We start from the raw sequence: 13,391 nt of genomic DNA, 5'->3' as shown, positions 1-13,391 counted from the left end.
GGTTTGGAGTCCAGTCAAATGTAAACAATACCTGGGATAGAATGAAAAAGATGTGAACTTCATCATAACCTTCTAGTAGACATATATATATATAAATTCTGTATTACCCAAATATTTTATAAAGAAAGGGATCTCTGTGAATTCAACTGAAAATTTTTGACAGTTTATATCAAAAACTTGATTAAAATTTGTTCATGCATTGGTCCATGCAAAATGTTCAGTGATTTGATATCTTATGCTTGTTGTACTGAGATATTTTATTTTTTAATATTTTATATTCTTTTTTATAGGTTTTCTAAGAGAATGGGACCTTATTGCCAAATAAGGCTTTTTTGTTTAAAATATCTGTGATAATACAAAAGTAATCAATTCAGTTCAGTCGCTCAGTTGTGTTCAACTCTTTGCGACCCCATGAATCGCAGCACGCCAGGCCTGCCTGTCCATCACCAACTCCCGGAGTTCACTCAGACTCACGTCCATCAAGTCAGTGATGCCATCCAGCCATCTCATCCTCTGTCGTCCCCTTCTCCTCCTGCCCCCAATCCCTCCCAGCAGCAGAGTCTTTTCCAATGACTCAACTCTTCGCATGAGGTGGCCAAAGTACTGGAGTTTCAGCTTTAGCATCATTCCTTCCAAAGAAATCCCAGGGCTGATCTTCAGAATGGACTGGTTGGATCTCCTTGCAGTCCAAGGGACTCTCAAGAGTCTTCTCCAACACCACAGTTCAAAAGCATCAATTCTTCGGCACTCAGCTTTCTTCACAGTCCAACTCTCACATCCATATATGACCACAGGAAAAACCATAGCCTTGACTAGCCAGAACTTTGTTGGCAAAGTAATGTCTCTGCTTTTGAATATGCTATCTAGGTTGGTCATAACTTTCCTTCCAAGGAGTAAGCGTCTTTTAATTTCATGGCTGCAGTCACCATCTGCAGTGATTTTGGAGCCCCCCAAAATAAAGTCTGACAGTGTTTCCACTGTTTCCCCATCTATTTCCCGTGAAGTGATGGGACCAGATGCCATGATCTTCGTTTTCTGAATGTTGAGCTTTAAGCCAACTTTTTCACTCTCCACTTTCACTTTCATCAAGAGGCTTTTTAGTTCCTCTTCACTTTCTGTCATCAGGGTGGTGTCATCTGCATATCTGAGGTTATTGATATTTCTCTTGGAAATCTTGATTCCATCTTGTGTTTCTTCCAGTCCAGCGTTTCTCATGATGTACTCTGCATATAAGTTAAATAAGCAGGGTGACAATATACAGCCTTGACGTACTCCTTTTCCTATTTGGAACCAGTCTGTTGTTCCATGTCCAGTTCTAACTGTTGCTTCCTGACCTGCATACAAATTTCTCAAGAGGCAGGTCAGGTGGTCTGGTATTCCCATCTCTTTCAGAATTTTCCACAGTTTATTGTGATCCACACAGTCAAAGGCTTTGGCATAGTCAATAAAGCAGAAATAGATGTTTTTCTGGAACTCTTTTGCTTTTTCCATGATCCAGCAGATGTTGGCAATTTGATCTCTGGTTCCTCTGCCTTTTCTAAAACCAGCTTGAACATCTGGAAGTTCATGGTTCATGTATTGCTGAGGCCTGGCTTGGAGAATTTTGAGCATTACTTTACTAGCCTGTGAGATGAGTGCAATTGTGCAGTAGTTTCAGCATTCTTTGGCATTGCCTTTCTTTGGGATTGGAATGAAAACTGACCTTTTCCAGTCCTGTGGCCACTGCTAAGTTTTCCAAATTTGCTGGCATTGAGTGCAGCACTTTGACAGCATCATCTTTCAGGTTTTGAAAGAGCTCCACTGGAATTCCGTCACCTCCACTAGCTTTGTTCCTACTGATGCTTTCTAAGGCCCACTTGACTTCACATTCCAGGATGTCTGGCTCTAGGTCAGTGACCACACCATCGTGATTATCTGGGTCGTGAAGATCTTTTTTGTACAGTTCTTCTGTGTATTCTTGCCATCTCTTCTTAATATCTTCTGCTTCTGTTAGGTCCATACCATTTCTGTCCTTTATTGAGCCCATCTTTGCATGAAATGTTCCCTTGGTATCTCTAATTTTCTTGAAGACATCTCTAGTCTTTCCCATTCTGTTGTTTTCCTCTGTTTCTTTGCATTGATTGCTGAAGAAGGCCTTCTTATCTCTTCTTGCTATTCTTTGGAACTCTGCATTCAGATGCTTCTATCTTTCCTTTTCTCCTTTGCTTTTCACTTCTCTTCTTTTCACAGCTATTTGTAAGGCCTCCCGAGACAGCCATTTTGCTTTTTTGCATTTCTTTTCCATGGGAATGGTCTTGATCCCTGTCTCCTGTACAATGTCACGAACCTCAGTCCATAGTTCATCAGGCACTCTATCTATCAGATCTAGGCCCTTAAATCTATTTCTCACTTCCACTGTATAATCCTAAGGGATTTGATTTAGGTCATACCTGAATGGTCTAGTGGTTTTCCCTACTTTCTTCAATTTCAGTCTGAATTTGGCAATAAGGAGTTCATGGTCTTAGCCACAGTCAGCTCCTGGTCTTGTTTTTGCTGACTGTATAGAGCTTCTCCATCTTTGGCTGCAAAGAATATAATCAATCTGATTTCGGTGTTGACCATCTGGTGATGTCCATGTGTAGAGTCTTCTTGTGTTGTGGGAAGAGGGTGTATGTTATGATCAGTGCATTTTCTTGGCAAAACTCTATTAGTCTTTGCCTTGCTTCATTCCATATTCCAAGGCCAAATTTGCCTGTTACTCCAGGTGTTTCTTGACTTCCTACTTTTGCATTCCAGTCCCCTATAATGAAAAGGACATCTTTTTTGGGTGTTAGTTCTAAAAGGTCTTATAGGTCTTCATAGAACCGTTCAACTTCAGCTTCTTCAGCGTTACTGGTTGGGGCATAGACTTGGATTACTGTGATATTGAATGGTTTGCCTTGGAAACGAACAGAGATCATTCTGTCATTTTTGAGGTTGCATCCAAGTACTGCATTTTGGACTCTTTTGTTGACCATGATGGCTACTCCGTTTCTTCTGAGGGATTCCTGCCCACAGTAGTAGATATAATGGTCATCTGAGTTAAATCCACCCATTCCAGTCCATTTCAGTTCGCTGATTCCTAGAATGTCGACATTCACTCTTGCCATCTCTTGTTTGACCACTTCCAATTTGCCTTGATTCATGGACCTGACATTCCAGGTTCCTATGCAATATTGCTCTTTACAGCATCGGACCTTGCTTCTATCACCAGTCACATCCACAGCTGGGTATTGTTTTTGCTTTGGCTCCATCCCTTCATTCTTTCTGGAATTATTTCTCCACTGATCTCCAGGAGCATATTGGGCACCTACTGACCTTGGGGAGTTGCTCTTTCAGTATCCTATATCATTTTGCCTTTTCATACTGTTCATGGGGTTCTCAAGGCAAGAATACTGAAGTGGTTTGCCATTCCCTTCTCCAGTGGACCACATTCTGTCAGATCTCTCCACCATGACCCACCCATCTTGGGTTGCCCCATGGGCATGGCTTAGTATAGTTCTTTCTAAGTATAATCAGTTTATATTGTAGTTCAATCCATGGGGAATTAGTTTAATTTATTTGATGCTGTTTCATTTTTTTAGTGAGTTCTCTAAATTTTGTCACTAATTCCGTTTGACTTATTTCTCTACTTTAGTAATTATTATTGGTGCCAATGTTTAAATTGTTTAAGGGAACACAGGAGAGGTTTTTGGAGCTACTTTTTAAAGAATGTATCTTTTAAAAGGTTTTGTTAAGAAAAATGTCCCCCCTTCTGCTAGAAAATTGTTTTTATTCTACAATATACTAAGCTGTAAATAATCACTCTAAAAGTGATTTTTATCTGTGGGTTTTCCTTTTATTTATATCTAAGGTATTATATGTTACGTGATTACAAATACATTTAATGCTGCTTATTCAAATATGCATGACATTTACATATTCTGAAAAAAACTAACTTTCTGACTTGATTTAATTAGCATTAGACCAAATTTAAATGTGGATGTCTTAAAAATGGACAGGCTAGGGAGTGTAAATTATCCAGATACTATAAAACAAAGAAAAAATACAGCTGGTGAAGGAAATTAATAAGAAGCAGGAAGAAACAACTACATCTCATACTTTTTATCCCCTGGACTGTAAAGATGGTGTGAAATTCTGACATCCTCTTTGGGAAGTCCCAACCCACCCACGTGTGGACAGCAGAAGCATCCCAACTGGCCATCTTCGAGGTTTTGAGCTTAGTTCGATTTTTTGTTTTTTCTAGATGACTGCCACTAGTAGAGCAGCAATTTGTCTTATAGAAATGAAAACAAATGGATAATGATTGTGATAATGGAGTTTCTTAGCAAGTAAGAATGCTTGCACACCATACTGAAGTCTTGATTTTGGTTTAGTTTTTCTGCGGCTACTGTTTCCTGTGCATGCCTTACTTTCTGCTCCTTTGGGTTTAGGTCAGTGGTGCCCAAAGTCTACTGTGTGCCTGAATGACCTGAAGATCTTAAAGAGCAATTGCAGAACCAGTGGCAGAATTTTCTGAGTCAATAGAGCTGAGATACAGACAGAGAATCTGCCTTTTTAACAGCTTCTTGGTTGTTGCTGATGACTTTGGTTCTGAACCACGTTTGGAGACCTTCTGGATTAGGTAAATTTCATGAGTGTTATCTAATTTTGGCATAAGAAGACCAGTAATAGTATAACACAGTATTTGTTACAAAGACATGTCTTCATAAGGGTGGATCATGATTTTTCCCATGTTTACCAAACTGGACATGTGGATTTTTAAATGTTGACAATGATGAACAAGAAAGATTTCAAAAGAGCATACTCTTATTTTGTCTAATAAAAATTTAAGATATTAATTGCTTTTCAAATCTCACCTGTATTTTTAAAAATAATAATTGATTAAACAAAATGCTGTTTATCTCCACATGCTAAGGTTTAAGGTATTTATATGTACATGTAGCTAGAAGTTATTTGATCCATGCTCTGAATATTTCTTTTTCATAAAAGTTAGTGATATACACCATTCCCTGCTCATGTCAGAGATCCCTAAGATGACATATTATCAGAACCTTGGGGACAGATTGCTTATACTACCTTGTCTCAACTTGCTTCATACTTCCCTTCACAACTGCAAACCAGAACTTCCCTGGTGTGGTGGGTGGGTGATGGTTTAGTCACTAAGTTGTGTCCAACTCTTACTACCCCCTAGGCTGTAGCCCGCTAGGCTTCTCTATCCATAGCATTTTCCGGGCAAGAATACTGGAGTGGGTTGCCATTTTTTCCTCCGGGGGATCTTCCCAACCCAGAGATCAAACCCGGGTCTTCTGCACTGCAGGCAGATTCTTTATCAACTGAGATACTAGGAGGCATGTTTGGAGTCCAGTCAAATCTAAACAATTCCTGGGACAGAATTTCAAAGATGTGAATTTCCAGAGTAACTGCCAAGCGCAGTAGTCAATACTCTGGTGTGCCCAGATTTACCGTGTGCTCATTACATGACAAGCGTTTCTACCCAGATAATTCACTTAATCCTCACACCAAATTTATTATTCCAGTTTCACAAGAAAGGAAGGGGACTGAGCTTAAAGAAAGGATTTGTCCAAGTAACAGACAGAAAGAGGCACTTCCAAGTTCTGAGTCTGAGCCTTCTGATGCCTGGTTAAGGAATTTTCCTACAACTTTGCTTCTATTTTAAAAAGAAATCAAAGATGGTAAGGAAAAGTTGTTACTGTTGCAATTATTTGAAACTATGTACACAACCTATTGATTTTATATGAACAAATTTGGAGTGCTAATTGGGAGAAACTGATTCCAATTCATAATGAAATTGTTTCTTTTTAGGAGATTTCTGTTTTAGCCAATAGCAGAAATAAGGAAGCTTTTTACCTTTTAAAAACTCTATACCTTTTGTAAAGCTGATTAAGTTACAGAGACTTTTCTTATTGAAAAGGCACGTGTACACAAATACACAACATTTTATAGTCTTCAGGGGATTTATAGATGGCTCAGATGGTAAAAAATCTGCCTACAGTGTGGGAGACCTGGGTTCTATCCCTGGGTCGGGAAGATCTCCTTGGAGAAGGAAATGGCAGTCCACTCCAGTATTCTTGCCTGGAGAGTTTCATGGACAGAGGAGCCTTGCAGGCTACAGTCCATGGGTTTGCAAAGAGTTGGACACAACTGAGTGACTAACACACACTGAAGATTTTCTTGATTCTCAAAGAATCTACTGACCATAAGATACAAACCACCCTTCTGGTTTATTCAGCCCAAGGGTTGGGTAGGGGTAGTGGGCATCTTTTTATAGCTACTTAGAAATTAAAAACAAGTTCTTGGATTCTTTCTTTGGAAATAAAGGTGTTAACATGTTTGAAATGAGCAGCTTATAAACTTAATGAAATGAATTCAATAACAAAGTCTAATTTATGAATACTGTGGTGTGTTTGGTTGGAAAGAGCAAAGAATGGAGGACAACAGAAGGATGAAATAGGGGAATTGAGAGAGAGTAAAAGAAGGAAGGGGGGCAGCTGGAGAGGAGAAACAGAAGGGGAAACCTATGGGCCACAGACCTGAAGAGGGTGGAAAAATACTGGAGGGAGAGGGTGGAAAAGAGAGGGGAGAGAAAGAACCATTACAGGGAATCCACCTCCAACCTGATTTTGCTTCCCATCATTCTCAGTCAGTCGTGTTGGACTCTTTGTGACCCCATGTACTGTAGCCGGCCAGGCTCCTCTTCTGTCCATGGGATTTTCCAGGCAATAATACTGGAGTCGATGGCCATGTCCTCCTTCAGAGGATCTTCCCAACTTAGGGATTGAACCCATATCTTTTACGTCTCCTGCATTGGCAAGTGAGTTCTTTACCACTAGGGCCAGCTGGGAAGCCTGTGACAGTCTCTAGGTCTCATTAAGTGTTGTTTTCACAAGAGTCATGCCCATGCTTTTTATCAAAATTAAGTTCTTCTACAGATGAAGAAATAGACCTTTCCTGATTTAGGTTTGACATATACACACTACCATGTGTAAAATAGATAGCTAGTAGGAACCGGCTATAGCAAGGGGAGTTCAGCTGAGTGCTCTGTGATGACCTCGATGGGTGAGATGGGGGAGTGGGGGGGAAGTCCAAGAGGGAAGGGACCCATGTCCCTTATAGCTGATTCATTTCATTGTACAGAATAGGCTAACACAGTATTGTAAAGCGATTACACTCCAATTAAAAAAAAAAGAGAAACAAATAGACCTTAATGTCTTTCCTAGTATTACATTCTATTAAAATTCACCAGGATTTAGAGTAATGAATATTCTGAAAGACCAAATATAGAAATCTGCATAATTTATCTCCCCCCAAAATAAACTGCAGTTACATTTTCAGGAGATAGGGGAAAACTTACCCACCTCCTGAATAAGTATCTCTGAATCAAAAGGACACACGCACACACAGACACACACCCTACATACACACATAACTATAAAATAGTGTCGAAAAATACCACTTCTTCAAATATCACCTGCTATTTTAATAAGATAAGTAAGCACATAAATCATGGTTACTCCTTGAAATCTTTAAATTTTTTAACACAACTTCCTAAGGTCATGCAGGGGGGCTCTGAGCCACTGCGAGTCAGTATTAATGTTTATAGGAAAAGCTAATGTAATACTGACCATGGCAGAACTTGCAAGCTTAGCTCTAGTCTGCCCTCCCTCTGTCTGAGCTCCTTGCACTTGACTTTGAGCTGCTCTTGGCAGGAGGAGGGCTCCATTTCTTCTATTGGGAAAGGACTGGCCCCAATAGGATGATCAAATGATGTGATCTGCAGAAGGGCCAGTGTCCCCAGCTGTCTCAGCCCAGGTCGCAAGCATGGTGACAGAGCTCACCCACAGATGCCTGCAGAGGCATCAAGAAAGCCCAGCAGAGGCAGGAAGATGGTGCACCTGATCTCAGTTGAGCCCAGCAGGGATTGTGGAGCCCAGCAGGGATTGCTGGGCCATAGAATCTGAGGTAAGACACTGGGCTTGTGACATACCCACAGCTGACCGATGTGCCAGGGAGAATTTATGCAGGGTTATTATCTGCACCACAAAGAAGGCAGAGTGACAGAGAATTGATGCTTTTGAACTGTGTTGTTGGAGAAGACTCTTGAGAGTCCCTTGGACAGCAAGGAGACCAGACCAGTCAATCTTAAATGAAATCAACCTCTGGAAGGACTGATGCTAAAGCTGAAGCTCCAATACTTTGGCCGCCTAATGTGAAGAGCTGACTCATTGGAAAAAACCCAGATGTTAGAAAAAATGAAAGGCAGAAAGAGAAGAGGGTGACTGGATGAGATGGCTGGATTGCATCACCGATTCAATGGACATTTTTGTTGTTGTTCAGTCTCTTAGTCGTGTCTGACTCTTTGAGACCCCATGGACTGCAGCACACCAGGTTTCCCTGTCCTTCACCATCTCCCAGAACTTGCTCAAACTCATGTCCATTGAGTTAGTGATGCCATCCAACCATCTCATCCTCTGTCATCCCCTTCTTCTCCTGCCTTCAATATTTCCCAGCATCAGGGTCTTTCCAATGAGTCAGTTCTTTGTATCACGTGGCCAAAGTATTGGAGCTTCAGCTTCAGCATCAGATGAACAATATGAAAAGGCAAAAAGATGTGACAGTGAAAGATGAACTCCCTAGGTCAGTGGTGGCCAATGTGCTACAGGAGAAGAGTGGAAAAATAACACCAGAAAGAATGAAGAGACAGAGCCAATGACAGAGACAGGTCAATGATGCTGTCCAAACATCTCATCCTTAGTCATCCCCTTCTCCTCCTGCCTTAAATCTTTTCCAGCATTAGGGTCTTCTTCAATGAGTCAGTTCTTCGCATCAGGTGGCCAAAGTATTGGAGTTTCAGCTCAGCGTCAGTCCTTCCAATGAATATCCAGGACTGATTTCCTTTAGGATGGACTGGTTGGATGGATCTCCTTGCAGTCCAAGGGACTCTCAAGGGTCTTCTCCAACACTACAGTTCAAAAGCATAAATTCTTCACCACTCAGCTTTCTTTATGGTCCAGCTTTCACATCCACATATGACTATTGTAAAAACCATAGCTTTGACTAGACAGAACTTTGTTGGCAAATTAATGTCTCTGCTTTTTAATATGCTATCTAGGTTGGTCACAGCTTTTTTCCCAAGGAGCAAGCATCTTTTAATTTCATGGCTGCAGTCACCATCTGCAATGATTTTGGAGCCCCCAAAAGTAAAGTCTCTCACTGTTTCCATTGTTTCCCCATCTATTTGCCATGAAGTGATGGGACTGGATGCCAGGATTTTAGCTTTCTGAATGTTGAGTTTTAAGTCAACTTTTTCACTCTTCCTCTTTCACCTTCATTAAGAGGCTCTTTAGTCCCTCTTTGCTTTCTGCCATAAGGGTGGTATCATCTGCATATCTGAGGTTATTGATATTTCTCCCAGCAATCCTGATTCTAGCTTGAGCTTCATGCAGCCTGGCATTTCACATGGTATACTCTGCATAGAAGTTAAATAAACAGGGTGACAGTATACAGCCTTGACATACTCCTTTCTCGATTTTGAACCCTTCTGTTGTTCCATGTCCAGTTCTAACTGTTGCTTCTTGACAAGTTTCACAGGAGGTAGGTAAGGTGGTCTGGTATTCCCATCTCCTTAAGTATTTTCCAGTTTGTTGTGATCCACACAGTCAAAGGCTTTAGTGTAGTCAATGAAGCAGAAGTAGATGTTTTTCTAGAATTATCTTGCTTTTTTTTAATGATCCAACAGATGTTGGCAATTTGATCTCTGGTTCCTCTGCCTTTTCCAAATCCAGCTTGAACATCTGGAAGTTCACGATTCATACACTATTGAAGAATGGCTTGGAGAATTTTGAGCATTACTTTGCTTGTGTGTGAGATGAATGCAATTATGCAGTAGTTTGAACATTCTTTGGCATTGCCTTTCTTTGGGATTGGAATGAAAACTGACTTTTCCAGTCCTGTGGCCGCTGCTAAGTTTTCCAAATTTGCTGGCATATTGAGTACAACACTTTGACAGCATCATCTTTCAGGATTTGAAAACACTCAGCTGGAATTCCATCACCTCCACTAGCTTTGTTCATAGTGATGCTTACTAAGGCCCACTTGACTTTGCATTCCAGGATGTCTGGCTCTAGGTGAGTGATCACACTATCATGGCCATTAGTTTTTTTTTTTTTTGTATAGTTGTTCTGTGTATTCTTGCCACCTCTTCTTAATATCTTCTGCTTCTGTTAGGTCCATACTGTTTCTGTCCTTTATTGTGCCCATCTTTGCATGAAATGTTCCTTTGGTATCTCTAATTTCCTTGAAGAGAGCTCTAGTCTTTCCCATTCAATTGATTTTCTCTATTTCTTTGCATTGATCACTTAGGAAGGCTTTTTTTTTTTTTTAAATCTTTCCTTGCTATTCTTTGGATACCTGCATTCAGATGGTTATATCTTTCCTTTTCTCTTTTGCCTTTCACTTTTCTTTTTTTCTGAGCTATTTGTAAGGCTTCCTCAGACAACCAGTTTTCCTTTTTGCATTTCTTTTTCTTGGGGATGGTTTTGATCACTGCTTCCTGTACAATGTTATGAACCTCTGTCCATAGTTCTTTAGGCACTCTGTCCATTATATCTAATCCCTTAAATCCATTTGTCACTTCCACTGTGTAATCATAAGGGATTTGACATGAACTTGGGCAAACTCCAGGAGACAGTGAGGTACAGAGAAGCCTGGCATGGTGCAGTCGATGGGCTGTAAAGAATTGGCCATGACTTGGGGACTGAACAGCAAGTTCAGTTTGTCAGTGCTCAGTCTGGCAGGTGCTCTGCTCACCATCTTGGATACAGAATCGTATTGAATTCTCTGAACAGCCCACAGACACAGATACTCATATCATTCCCATTTTACCAAACGTTTCACCAGAATTTATGCCTAGGTCTCTGGGAGCCTGATCTTAAAACCTCCATGCGAGACTGCTTCCATCCGGATTCTGAGAAACTGCTAGAGTTTAAGGATTTGAATGAAGAATGTCACCTGCCACATCAGCACCAAGGCTTCAGTCCCTGCAGCCCTCACCTGACTTGTACGTTGAGGGGATTCAGGATGGAGAAAAGCAGGATACTGGCTCTAGATAGTTAAGGTGCATATCACAGGAATGATTTCAATGAGCCCAGGCTTCTGCATCTTCCCAAACACAAAAAAGTGCTGAATTCATTAATTTGAGATATCTGGTCTTCTCTAATTAGCAGTAATCTTTTGATGTTCCATCTACCTGGTCTTTGTTGCAAAAACTCCTCTTTATCCCACCCTCTCCCTTACCTCTTCAGAGCAATTTTTCAGAGCTATTGAGAGGCTGTCTCCCAGGCTTAACTCCTCTGTATGTCCACAAAATAAAACGTAATTCTCAACTTTTAGGTTGTGTGTGTGTGTGTGTGTGTGTGTGCTTGTTTTCTCAGTTGATAGCTCGATACTTTTAGATTGTTTCTTTCATTACTTGGTCTTTTTAAACTTAACTCAAAGACAAAACTTCCAAAACCCTTTTCCCGGCGAAGCTGTTTGGGGCTGAATTTAGTGCTCCTTCTGCTTCCTGCCACCATTTCAATTGGGGGGCGGGGAATAACTCCTGTCACTCTGTCTGAAATTGCTAGCAGCTTGAGGGTGAAGTGGTTGGCAATGGGCAGGACATATTTTTCTTAGTTTAAAAAATTACATAGTATTTAGTTATTTTTAACAAGTATACACATATTTAAAGAAGAAAAACATTTGCACAGCCATCCCAAATAAAGGCAACTGCAGCCTAAGCTCAGATATAGACAGTGTGCTCACTTCTGAGTTACTGCTACCACCTAGAGACAGTTCTCCAGACCGAGAAGTTTAATTCCTTTAAGGCAATGCCTCAAAAAGTCTGTAATAGGGACTTCCCTGGTAGCTCAGTGGTGAAGAATCTGCCTGTTAGTACAGGAGATGTGGGTTCAATTCCCGGCCCAGGAAGATCCCCACATGCCGTGGAGCAACTTATCCCATAGCTCACAACTACTGAGGAGAAGGCACTGGTGACCCACTCCAGTACTCTTGCCTGGAAAATCTCATGGGATGGAGGAGCCTGATAGGCTGCAGTTCTCGGGGTCGCTAAGAGTCAGACACGACTGAGCGACTTCGCTTTCACTTTTCACTTTCATGCATTGGAGAAGGAAATGGCAACCCACTCCAGTGTTCTTGCCTGAAGAATCCCAGGGAAGGGGGAGCCTGGTAGGCTGCTGTTTATGGGGTCGCACAGAGTCGGACATGACTGATGCGACTTAGCAGCAGCAGCAGCAGCACAACTACTGAGTCTGCGCTCTCAGCCCAGAAGCAGCAGCTACTCAGCCCACTTGCCTTAGAGCTCGTGCTCCACAGCAAGAGAAGCCACCACAATGAGAAGCCCTCGCACCATGACTAGAGAGGAGCCGCTGCTCTCTGCAACTAGAGAAAAGCTTCCACAGCAACAAAGACCAAGCACAGCCAAAAATAAATAAAATTAATATTAAAATTTCTGTAATGCTTCAGGGAGTGATAACAGTGAGGTATCAGCTGTTTATGCAGCACAAAATTGTGCATGAATGTCTTGATCCTCTAAAAATAGTACCTTATTTTTCCATGAGTGAGAAATTTCATTATTTTACACTGTTAACCAAGGCCCATTTCCTCTCTGCCCCCAGATCCAGCTAAATTTTTATAAATTTGTGTTTTTGAGACCTTTAGAAATTTGAACAAAAACTTATTTGAAAGCCAAATTTTAACTGTCTTAGAAGCCCTACTTTTGACTTTATAAGGCCATAAATAGGGTTGTTAGTTAAGAGAGAGGTAAGCTGGACTTACTGATTTTGTCTGTTTTAGGAGGCCTCATTTTCCCTTCATACTTGTACCAAGTAAATGATAACAAGCAACTGACAAACAGCATCTGCTGCATACCTGTGCTTTTCTGATTCAATCTGCTCAAATTCCCTTGTGTGTGTGTTTACAATCACTCAGTTGTGTCCAACTCTTTACAACCCCATGGACTGTAGCCTGCCAGGCTACTCTTGTCCATGGAGTTTTTCAAATTCTATTAGTGTGGGTAAAATTCTCAACACAAGGAAATTGAGGCTAAGAGAGGTTAAGAAATGCCTTCAAAGTTAATAACTTGTTATTTTTGCACCAGTTTTCAACCACTCAACCTTGTCTCCAGAGCCCATCCTCACAATTACACTGTTCTGTCTCTAAGACATTAACTGAGCAGGTCTATGGCTTAAATTTAACCATGTGCCACAATCATTTCTTTCTTGAAATATTGGCTGTGATACTAACACATAGAAGAGAATGCATTAAAAAATATGTTGGAGTATAGTTGATTTACA

At 41.0% G+C, this 13,391-nt stretch overlaps 1 protein-coding gene across 2 annotated transcripts in view; it reads right to left on the bottom strand.

Annotated features, from left to right (window-relative positions):
- Positions 1 to 13,391, bottom strand: part of RXFP1 (relaxin family peptide receptor 1) — a 129,658-nt gene that overhangs the window by 80,381 nt on the left and 35,886 nt on the right. The gene's annotated exons all lie outside the window — the stretch shown is intronic.

This window comes from Bubalus bubalis, chromosome 17 (assembly GCF_019923935.1).
Source record: "Bubalus bubalis isolate 160015118507 breed Murrah chromosome 17, NDDB_SH_1, whole genome shotgun sequence".
NCBI classification, from domain to species: domain Eukaryota; kingdom Metazoa; phylum Chordata; class Mammalia; order Artiodactyla; family Bovidae; genus Bubalus; species Bubalus bubalis.
Note: the sequence above shows the minus strand (reverse complement) of the source record. Positions and strands in the feature narration are given on the sequence as shown.